We start from the raw sequence: 12,351 nt of genomic DNA on the forward strand, positions 1-12,351 counted from the left end.
AGCAAATTGCACTTACAAAATGGAAGTTTTGTGAATTCGGCCCTGCGCTTTTGTTGCTAGTGGCACCGACATTCGAAAGGACCTGCTGGAACGTTATCCTGATCACATTTTTGGAAATTTGTGTAAGTGATGCTAGTGAGCGAATATGGAACTTGCTTAGTGGCTGAATTATTGACTTTCAATCCGAGAGTGTGACAGCCATATGTGCCAGTCGGTTCTAGAGTTCGTGAAAGTGGTCCAAACGGCCGGACCATGCAGAACCAATAGACGGAATCCGTCTGTGTATACATGGAGGCGGTTGGAACAGTTCCCTTCGAGACAGCGGTCCTCGGAGGGCGTTGGTCGTTTGGACTGTCACCCAGAAATATTGAGGCCGAAAATTACGCCCTCGGGCATCCAATGAAGATCATTTTGTTGCCTTCGCTTCCTGCTCTCGAGACCAAGGATCCCTAAAGTATTTAGTGTAGCACAGAAGTGGGATCGATTCCTGTTGCTGAGTTTTCTGAGCAGGGCTTTTCCAGGGAAGGACTTGCACTGCCGGAAAAGTTGGGCTAACAGCACTTGGGAGGCTAAAAGACGTAGTTGTAGAGACTGGACCTCGTGCTTTGGGAGTTCCGCAGACAGCCTCAGACAAGAAAGTTGCAGTAACACTATTTGCGAGCTTGTAAGTCGTTTTGCTTGTGTTGTGCTTGCTGATGTTTTCTTGTTTTTATTTATTCTTGCGCCTAGGTAGTGCCACTGGATTCTTGGATGAGCCAGACCTGAACAGGCCTGTCTTCCCATTTTCCTACATAAAAAAAAAAGTTTGGACACTGCACAGGTGCGTTTTTTTAAGGAAAAAAAGTAGACTTTTTGTCTATTGTAGACCCGTGGATTAGATTATATCATGTTAATTTGAGTTTCAACATGTCTCTCCGCATGCAGAGATATTAGCACCACTGCAGTACCGTGCTGACATTTATCTTTCAGGAACAGGCGCTGTAAATTAAAATAGTTTATAGCATGGTGCTCGTAGTCTGAGCCATATTCTGTACAACTAAATTTAGCTACAGATAGCTTAGTAATGCATATCGAGCTACGTAACTTCAAATCAAGATGCTTTTCAGATATCTTATTCATCTTCAAGTTACCTATACAGATGATTGGTAAAACTGATGGTTGAATAAGCTGGTTGAAGCTCCTACCGTGACTTTCAAATTATTAAGGCGAAAGCCTTAGATGGCTCATGAAACGCAAAAATTAGCCGTCGGCGTCGACCGGCGTCCTGCGGCGTCGACACGAGTGATGCAAGAAATCATTAACACGTGATGACGTCGCCATATGACGTCATCATGACGTCACATAACGTCATGTTACATGATTACGTCATCACATGATATCATCGCTTGGTCAAAGGTGGGCCGATCATGGAGGCTATCCAAAACGAGAAGAGGTTTAGAAAGCTTGCAATGTCTCCGATCCTGGAGGCAGTGCAAAACCAGTGCAGAAAGCTTTCGGAGGGGGCGAGGGAGGATCAATACATCGACTGAGAAGAAAAAGAAGAAGATGACTTTCGCCTTCGAGTCGTCTAAGGTGAGGGCATAAGGGACCCTGTGAGCTTTTTTTTTTTTTGTCCAGTTTATGTACGACTCTAATCATTCACTGCATCAAGTGGCCGATCAATCTTTGTGATCACGTCAGATTGTCACAGCTTGTCGCGTGGCACTGCTTGTAGTAAAATATGGACTCAGATTCGCACAGCCTTACCGTGCCTGAAGAGAACCGAGCTGAAAAATAGCGGCAGTAGCGACAATATCGACAAGAAGGCATAGTCAATGCAGAAGAAAACTATCGTGGATGTTGTTGAAGTTAAGTTAAAGTGCGAGTACTAAAGATGAAAAGGAGATGGCGCCTGTGTGTGGCGCCGGCTACTCCTCTTTTCTTACGTGATATGGTTGTCATCGTAATGATCTCAACAATTACAAAAGTGGAAAAATAAACACATGAATTCACGTTCACATACTCAGTCTCAATCCTACAATGTTCACGCAACAAGAGAGTTCACGCATCATAAATCTTCACACTGCCCAAATGTCCTCGCACAACAGAAGAGTTCAACAAGAATTGTGCTCACAGCACACACTAGACACTTGCAAATTGTCTCCTATTTGCCGCGCTCTAAATACCACTGTTATTTTCGCAGAAACAAATTCTAGACACAAATAGACGAAAAACGTACAATTAGAAGAACCTGCTAATAATTAAGAATGTAAGCAATCATTTCAACAGTGAAGCTGTTTAAGCCGGCCGTAAAACTTTAGTGTGTACAATGTGTACAAAAAACTATCATCATCATAAACCGGCACGTGCTCTCTTCATTCTCTTTACATTGCAGTTGTTTAAGCTGTCGGTAACTTGTGCTCCGTCGTGCAAAACTCCTCGCGTGGGCATGCGCCACAGAAATTGGGCAAGCCCCACTACCGAGTACAGCAGGTGCGAGCGTTAAATGAAAACTCTGCTCGGCGATGTGGAGCACGTGAAACACGTGAAAGAGAGAGAGAAAGAAAGACAAAATATAGAAAATAGAGAGAGATAAAGAGAGAAAGGGAGAAAGAAAGCGATAGAAATAAAGAGAAAGAGCAAAAAATGTAGAAGCTTGCACTAAGTCGCGCAAGGCTTGGAACAGGGAAGCTGGACGATTCTGAAGTCTAACAAAACAGCCAATAACCTAGCAACAACCTAACAACAACTAGCTAAAGCATAGCAATGACCTAGAAGCAACCTAGAAAGCAACATAGCTAAGGGCCTAGCAGCTACCTAGAAGCAACTAGCATCACCTAGCTAAAAGCCTAGCAACTATACCTAGAAACAACCTAGCATCACCTAGCTAAAGCCTGAAAACAACCTAGAAGTAACCTAGAAACAACCTAGAGGCAACCTAGAAACAACCTAGGATCACCAAGATAAAGCCTATAGCAACAAGCTAGAAGCAACCCAGAAACAACCTAGCATCACCTATAGCTAAATCCTAGCAACAACCTACAAGCAACCAGCTTAGACTTCAGAATCGTCCAGCTTCGCAGTTTCAAGCCTTGCGCGACTTAGTGCAACCTTCGCCATTTTTATGCTGTGTGGTAGCTTTGTAATATTTTTTCATTCCTCCTAGTAATGCGCGCGCAACGATGGGTCCAAAATTTTGGCGAATGATAGTGGCCGTCTACCCAAACAATGTAATTTTTTTCAAAAGTCTCCTACGAGGAGCATTATAATTTTTACGGTGTAGAAGGAAGTGCCCTACATTTTCTTCAGCCTCTGCACATGTGCATGTATCACTGTTAATTTTTCTCACCCAGTGCTGGGAGCTCTTTGCATAGGCAGTGCCCAGCCAAAATCTAAAAACTGTTCTTTCTACAGAGCAGCTAATTTAATGGAAACATTCATTTCTATTCCAGGATCAATATTACATAATTGTGAGTTCTGCGCACAATTTACGAACCAAGTTTCCTTGGACAATCAACCACGAAAAACATCGCGCATGACTCGCTGCTAGAGGTAGTGACGATAAATCATTCCCTTCATGCGCTGCACGTGCCATGCGGTCAACTGCGCCATTTCCTATGATTTCACAGTCACTTATATCGTGAAGTAAATCTTTCGCTATGGCGTATGTCTTCTGTATTTCGTATGTGAATGCGCTACAACTCTTTCTAAGCTGATTTCATTGATGCAGAGCAATGAGGCTTGCGAGTCACTTAGAGCTACACAGCGAAGAGGCCGACTGTCGACATACAAAGCGTAAAGCATAACGCTCGGCCGTTGAGGATGTTGTGAAGTGGCAGAGCTTAAAGCCTTTTTCCTCATGGCATGCAGGTATAAAAAACGCCGATGTACAGCTTTGCTTCCAACACGACCGATCGGTATAGACGTGAATACGATCGACGTATTTAGTACAAAGATGTGACAAAGTTAATTGTTGTATTGCAATTATGAGCATATCTCATTTACGGACTAATCCCGGAATCGAAGTGATCATTCCCTTATTGGTCGTTATGATGCAGTATCCTTTTGGCATGCTGTGCAGCAAACATTGAAAAAGACGTCGAAATTATTTCTGCCCCTTAAGGTATTTTGACGGGACGAAAGACAGAACCATGCCATATAGGGTCTCGTTTTCCGTATTGGATTGCATAGTCTCTGGATAACAAACCCGCCCCGGTGGTCTAGTGGTTATGGTACTCGACTGCTGACCCGAAGGTCGCGGGATCGAATCCCGGCCGCGGCGGCCGCATTTTCGATGGAGGCGGAAATGCTTGAGGCCCGTGTACTTAGATTTAGGTGCACGTTAAAGAACCCCAGGTGGTCGAAATTTCCGGAGCCCTCCACTACGGCGTCTCTCATAATCATGTCGTGGTTTTGGGACGTTAAACCCCAGATATTATTAGTCTCTGGATAACAAGAATGATATATGTATGAATGCCGAACGCTTTCTTATGGCATCTTTCCCATCCGCAAGTAATTTCGAACATTATTTTCTGAGACGCTCTATCTATATTACAAAGGAGGATTGCTCAAAACACGAATACTAAATGAAACACGCAATAATGTTCAGCACAACTGCTTCTTTTGGCACTTATTTTGGACACAGAATGTCCAGCTGCGCATTTCAGTGCCATGTGCGATAATCTGGCATGTGTTTCCAGCCAGAAAGTCACGCAGTGAAGTCCACCGTAAAATAAAATTTTTCGATATGGGTGTTAACATTAAAAATATACCCTTGATCCTTAAAGGAGCACTGACACAAAATTTCGAAAGCGAGATAACCTGTGGGATAGATTTGTGTGGACACACACGCATCATCTACGAAATATCAACGGATGTATAGCCTAGAACATATTTAAAATCAACTTTAAAGTGTGTGTCGCGCCGCTGCACGAGAAACCCGCCTTCGGCTTTCGGGTAAACAACCAACGTCACGAGTTTGTGTTGTATGCCACGATCCTTGCGGGCGCTCTCTCCTAGCAGACCTTTTCACCGGAAAGAGGGGGAAGACTTGCACGGTAGTAAATGCGGATGTCCTTGCCTCGGCAGTGCATTTCTGGGGGTCGTGCATATACAACGCCTCAGAGGGGAATATAGCAGCACCCAGGAAGCCCTCGTTGAAAATAGTTGTCAACGCGGTGCTCATGTGTACGCGTTTTTGCGTGCTCACGTAGCCAGTTATGTTTACACGAAAACTCCTCTGGTCCCGCCTCTCTGAAACCGAAACTGCGAGTGGGCGCTATTAGACCATCTCCAAGTAATTAACCGTCGCGCACTCGAGCAAACGAGCTTTCCATCCGTGATAAGCGGGTCATTAGCTACCTATTGCAACAGAAAAAAACGAGACGCAGAATTTTTGTGTCAGTGCTCCTTTAAAACAAGAAGGGCCCTTCGAACCTTTTCGTACAAATAGTCGATGTATTCTCCATGACAACCGCTACGCAATATTAGGCAGTTTTAGAATAGCGTACGCAAAGCTTTGCGTTGGCTTTTCGAGCAACTGCGCATGCGTCGTACGCTAACCCCTTGCGGGCTCCCGTTAAGTGACGGAAATAGCGGGCCGCAAACGCTAACGCTAACTTAGCGTACGCTATTCTAAAACTGCCTATTATATTGACGCGTAATCCTAGACCAAAACGGTGCATTTTCCAAGTTCAGCACGGTTTCGCGGAGCCGTTACGCAGCATCGAGCGCAAATAAATTTGTTCCAGATAATATACCTTATGGACATTTGTATGAAAGTATTTTCAGGCTTTTGTACGGTGCTGCGTTTTTTTTTTTGCGTATAGCTTGAAGAAAACTGTACAGTTTTGTCATTTTAGGAGGAAATTATTAAAATAATAACATAATTATGCCTAAATTATTTGCTAACAGAAAAACCATGTCAACGAACTATAATGCCCGAAGTAGTTGACAGTGAAGGAAATAACAAATTTTTTTGCAAATTTTTCTACAGCCTGGCTTGGAAAACACGCGCAAAATTTTTGCCACCTCAACTGTTTGAAGGAATGAAATGTATTCTTTTTTCTGTCATAATAATTATCTTGTTTTTTTATAAACTAGTATAGCATATGGTCGAGCGTGGTTGGGACAGTTGGCAGGGAGTGATCCACCTACGATTAGACGAAGCCAGGGCATCGTTTTGTCTGGTCAAAATATTGCGTTGAAGCTGACAAACAAACTAGAACCCGTGCTTGGCTACGACTCGCATCCGTTTCTTCGCACAATAGCCAAATTACCTTGCTCTTATCCTCATTCATGTGACTCTGCCTGTAGGAGAACAAATTCACTTGTCGCATGTAACAGGTGCGTTTGTTTTCGTTTCGTTTTGTTCTACACAAAAGAAGAGTAACAAGAGAAAAAAAAAAACTCATGTCACTAGTTCGAAGGTATCATCAAGGTTATCTGAGGCTCGTGCCGCTAAAACATCACGCGGCATCTCTGAATGACGGTGCGTGCAGGTTTAGTTGTTCATTTATATATTTCGCACGGTACAAAGACAGGAGGAATTCAGTTCAAGTGAACATTTCGACGGCTCCGAACCTATAGTCAGAAACAGGCACTTCAAGGAAAAAAAATCAAATTTACAGCGCAAATCGGGGTTATAACGACTGCGGAGGTTGTGTCTTTTTGTGATTAGCCTCGCTAAAACTACATAAACTCGGATCTTATTTCTGTGTTACTACTGACGTGCGTACTCAGAGGTGTCAGTTACAAGGCGAAGGTGGGGGGGTCTAAAGGGCATCCGCTAAAGGGGAGGAAAATTAGAGCCAATCTGAATGCATGAGATCCCAACGAAGGCTGTTGGTGAAGGGCGAAGGGCAAAGGGTCCCTATACGCACGAAATGTTTGGTACATTCAGCCCCCGTTTGCTTTGTCACGCTTGTTTTTGTTCGATTTCTCATATTGCGTTAGCACAACAAGTTATTTTTTGTTTGACTTCTTGGACTGCTTTAGCACAGACACATGCCACCGTGGGATTACATTTTCTTTGTGATCTGTAGCTTTCTGGGCGAAAATCTAGAGTATTTACATGTTTAGTCCTAGATTGTATTTACAGTTACGCACGCTTCCATTTCGTAACTGTTTGTTCACCGCTGATGCTTCTGTTTTGTACGTGCACCGTACGCAGGCTTGCCGTAGTGATGTGACCGCCCTTCACGCCCGTTTACTTTCTCTTGATTGTTCGCTGTTTCAGCAAGGCTTTCTTGTTTTTTCGTGGCTTTGTACTTCCGTGTCCGAATGTTTCCGATCGATAGAACAGATTGCGTGAGAATCATCCCGCATATAGTATAGAAAACAATCTCGCTGAAATTCCAATTGGACCAGTCGCTATTTCAGAAACCTACACAATTGAAAGCCCGGAAAAACCTGCGTCGAGATCTTTTTCGCAGCGGCATACTTGACGCCAAAGAGGATGTTCTGCGCAACTGCCACTTACGGCGCTGAGTCAGAGATGATCGCGAAGGGCCGCCGAGGCAAAAGAAAAAGCAAATGAGAATAAAATCGACGGACGTGACTTGGACTGGAGGTGCATTTAAAGTGCTGCGATGCGAACGAGTGGCACAGAATCTGAAAGACGGAAGCGCAAGGATGCGAGAGGGAGTCGAGCGATGCTGGAGCGCAGATGAGAAGGGCTGGTGTGGGATCGGGAACCAAAGCTAAACAAAGTGCAGCTAGAAGAGAGCGTGGTCCCCGAGGGACCCTGGCTAACCTCGGAGTCGAGTTGAGCGCTCGAGTGAGAGAGCCTGCCATCTGGACGTCGATACCAAGGACTCCTGAGAGAATGCGCACCAGGCGCAGGTGGCCATCGCCGACGTTGAACGTGCCGGAACGTCGTGGCGGGCAACAAAGGCCTTCGGCCGACGCTCCGTTTACACATGCGGCAGGAACGGGTGGATGGCTGCGTAAACACGGCCGTGTGCCGCGGAGTTGGGCTGCTCCTAGCGGGCAACCGGATACTGCGCGGCCCCAAGTGACCGAACCTCTCACGCGGCCCGCCGCCGTCACGTGCGCACTATATACGAAGGCCCAGGCTCGGATGCCTGCATTCTGTTGACATACAATTGCGCCACCATTGAGCCATCAAGGGTCCGCTACGGCGGGTGGAGAGGGCGCTGACTGTTCCCCAACTACCTTTATTCACCGCGTGCAAAAAGCGAACCACGCGTTCTACTTTTCTTGTTCTTTTTTGCTACGCGAGGATCTCAGGATTGTTCCTCTGCACGCGTTTTGTCACACTTGTGTAACGCGAGGAGTGAGTTGCCTTGCGAGACGTCACTAAGTCCATCGTGACAGAGATAACGTATTACGTTCTAAAAAATAATAAATCAAATGTTAGCACGCTATTCACTTCAAAAATAAAATAACATAACGAAGCATGTGAATGATACCGACCGGCATCAGATAATTGCTCTTCCCTTTCCATTATTCCCTTGCCACGGAATGATGCGACAATTGCCACCTTTACGCGGAATCGAACTGATCTTACGTTGTGCTTTTACGTGTTGTTACGCCTTTTTGCCATGTGCCTATATATACCAAAAGTCAAGCCAGGCACGATACGATATCTCAACTCTCGAGTGCCAGTGCCCCACTCGGATGTATCCTTGTCAAGCTTTCTTCGAATGCTACGTTCTTACCTTCCAGTCTCTTTATTGTAGGACGCCCTTCACGCGATCTGTCGCCTTATCCTGTGGACCGAAAATAGACGGCTAGCACCGTGTTTTGCGTGCTCGGGCCCCGGTGGCTACTTAGAATCCTGGAAATCTGGGACCGTATTAAACAAAAAGAAATAATAAAACCCTCTTACGCTAGAATTTCTCTTAAGATAACACTTCAGCCAAACGTAATTCTGGTCATATAATTAGCAAAGGAAGCTAACGAACAATATTGTGAATTCAGCCCTGGGAGCGGAATACTTAAACAATTCTATTCCAATTATTTTCTTTTATGCGCTTTGTCAGTGATCCAGGCAACGCTCTGCCTACGTTTGTATTTGTTTATTTTGGTATTTAACTACAAAGAAAAAAAGAGACAGGATTTTTGTTGAGAAACATCCTTAAACAGGGTTATGACTCAGTTATCAGGTAGGTGACTGTGCGCACAATTTAGGGCGCCTAAGTTGTCCATAAATATCCCAAGGCAACAAGTTATTCATATGAAAACTATTTACATCTCATTTGTTCCTTTTTGAGAATAACTGTCCAGAAGAATTGAAGTCTGAGCTTAGGAATCAGCACAAGGTCAACCCTCCGTTACGTCTTCTGAAGACGGGGTACCATAACTCCGTGTTCCTTGAACCTCGGAAGAAAATGAGATCGTCATCCACGTCGGTCAGCTTGGGTTCTATGTCTTGTGACTCACGCATACGTAATCCTTTTGTGAATCATCTAATCGTTCGGCATACTGCGGGGCGCTTTTCGGCGTTCCGCAGCGCGAACAATAAAAAGGCAGCTTTCGCTAAGTGCTTTCCGACGTTCCTCGCCATTCAATGTAAACAAAGACGGCGACAAGCTTTTAACTGCAAAATGCATATCTCATCTGTTCCCTCTTGCGTTCCATCCATTTTACTTTTTTTTCCTGTATGTTTTATTGGAACATCTTGGTCCTTTATTCATACAAGGACTTAACGTTGTGGAAAGAGAGCGGGACGTAACGGTATTTCTCGCCAACATTTCCAATATCATAATGAATGCGGGAGTAAATTATAACCGGTCTTCCGTTGATATATCAGAGTTGGTGCCGAGAGAAAAGAAACATGCCAGCGGGTGGCAGAGTATTGACTAAAGTGATGACTTTGAATTTGTAAACTATAGAAGCCATACGATGGATATGGATAGCTAAAGATAGGACCAACCGAACGTACCTGGAAGAAACCGTGGTGGCAAGAGGTAAGTGGGTTTAGGGAGGATTATGATGATATTACTTTCTAAAATTCACTTTCTAAACAATGGCGAATCGTGCACTTTGTCCTTTTTCCTGCGTTGCAGCAAGGGAGAGAGCGCGAAGACTAAAATGTATTCGGTGTTTAACGTCCCAGAAGCAACTGAGCAACAGACGGGCTGTGAAAGACGACATGGTGGGTGACTCCACATTAATTTAGAGGTTGTTTTAACGTCCACCACGCGCACATGCACAGGCGTGCGCAGGGTTCCCCATTAGGGGGGCGAAGGTTCATCCCAGCGCCCCCCCACCCTACTAAGTCCATCTATGAGGCAGATTTCGCCCCCCCCCCCCTCTTAGGCGACTAGAAGGGTCAATGTACGGGGCAGATTTTGCGCCCCCCTCGTAGATGATTAGGGGGGCGGCCGCCCCCCCTGCCGCCCCTGTGCGCACGCCTATGCGCACATGAGTGTTTGTATACATTCAGCCGGTATTCAAAGGCGACCACTGCGGCAGGTGATCGAACACGCGACATCGTGCCCATCCAGGAAAATGTCATATCTATACGGAGACAATGGAGCGGAAAATTGCGACACTTACACCGCTCGGCCAATAAATGAGACAAAATTCTCGAATTTTACGCGGCACACCCACGATACGATTATAAGCCGCGCCGTAATAGGAAAGTGTGAAATAATTTTAATCACTGGGAGTTCCTTAACGTGCGCGCAATGCACGGTGTACGAGCGGTAATCGACCGGGTCGAGCGAGCGCTTGCAGGCGTGTAATGGGCAGGAGCACATGTACGCTGATAGTATTTTTTCCCTCTTCTCTCTTTCTTTTAGTCCCCCCCCCCCCAGTGTAGGGTAGCAAATCAGACGCACGCCTGGCTGACCTTCCTGCCTTTCCTTCCTTTCCTCCTCCTCGTCCTCCTTGCATTCCCCTTAACTGAGCTTCTAGAGTCGGGTAAATCCGTAAACGACGATATTACAATGCTTTAGCCGAGAGAGGCACGCCATTCTGAACTATGCACATCCGGTGAATTTTTATTGTGTTACTGTGTCAGGAATTAAAAGCAGTACGTTTCTTAATAATGTGCTGTCACTTTTAGACAATGGACACGCGGCTAGAAATCCCACACACACGCTTCAATTGTGCAGGAGAGATCGCATTGTTCTGTCTTACTGTCCTCATGTGCATTGCGCTGTTTTGTCCTTGATAATGCTACACCGGCTGGCCTGCGCATCTACACTGCTGTCTGGTCAATCGGAAATTCAATGCTGGCTCTTCCACTTCCAGGAGTGGCCAACCACAAAAAACAAAAGGAAGAACGTGGATACTTGCACGCGAAGTGTTGATTTTCTCGGAACTGACTGCTAAGACCATCCGATCCCAGTCTGGCCGCAGCACTTGGTTTCCTCGAAGCTGTCTGACCCGCTCCGCACAGCCCACAAAAGGAAGGGCGAGTCGCCGGGGACCTTTTCTTCGAAGTGTCGCTTCGGCTTAGGGGATCAGGATGACGTAAACTGTTTAGTCGCACTTCTGGCCGACACACAATTGAGCCTCGTCGCGCCGGCTGATCAAGTATGTCACCCTTTCATCGTACACATGCAGCCCGCCATTATGGGCCACTGTTCTATACACGCATCACTGTGACTTAGCACAGCGTCCGCACTGTTTTTCACTCCCAAGCCTTTCTTGACATCGTTTGCTGTAGTTTCTTATGGAAGCTAAGTAACTTGTCACTGGGGATCAGGATATATATATATATATATATATATATATATATATATATATATATATATATATATATATATATATATCGCATCTTTGCCTTGTTAACGCTAACAGCTCCCTCCGGTGCTGCTTTTAATACAATGATGTGAGCTTGAAAACGGGTCTATCGTGTCCGTCCGTCTGCACGCAGCGCCATTGGTTTCGACGCATAAACAGAAACACTTTTTCTAAGCAGTTAAGGACAATGAAAAGACGACAGCGTAGTTGTGCAAACATCTCCTTTTACGTTATGTAAATTAAAATCAAGAAAAATAACAACTAATTTGCTGCCATATGCGAGAGGCTAACTAAATACACATACACAAAACAAGGAACCAAACAGACGTGTCGATTTTTGTTTTTGTTTTTTTCGTTGTCGTCGTTCGTGTCTCTGCGACGGCGACCACGACACTTCGTTTCATTTCCCATATGACAAGAAAAAAAAAACAATTCTTTCTTTTTTTACAACGAAGATTTTCATGGCTAGAACCCCTGAAAAATTTCCCGTCCTTCGACACCAAGAATGACTTCCTCTGGAGCCTCAACTCCAGCTATTTCCCTAAACAGTTGTCTTAAGCCTTGCACATTGTTCGAATGGAATACACGAGGCCTGCAATTGAAACTCTCCGATTTTCAACACCTTATACAAAGTTATCGATTTCCTTTTATTGT

This window comes from Rhipicephalus sanguineus, chromosome 1 (assembly GCF_013339695.2).
Source record: "Rhipicephalus sanguineus isolate Rsan-2018 chromosome 1, BIME_Rsan_1.4, whole genome shotgun sequence".
Classification (NCBI taxonomy): Eukaryota; Metazoa; Arthropoda; class Arachnida; order Ixodida; family Ixodidae; genus Rhipicephalus; species Rhipicephalus sanguineus.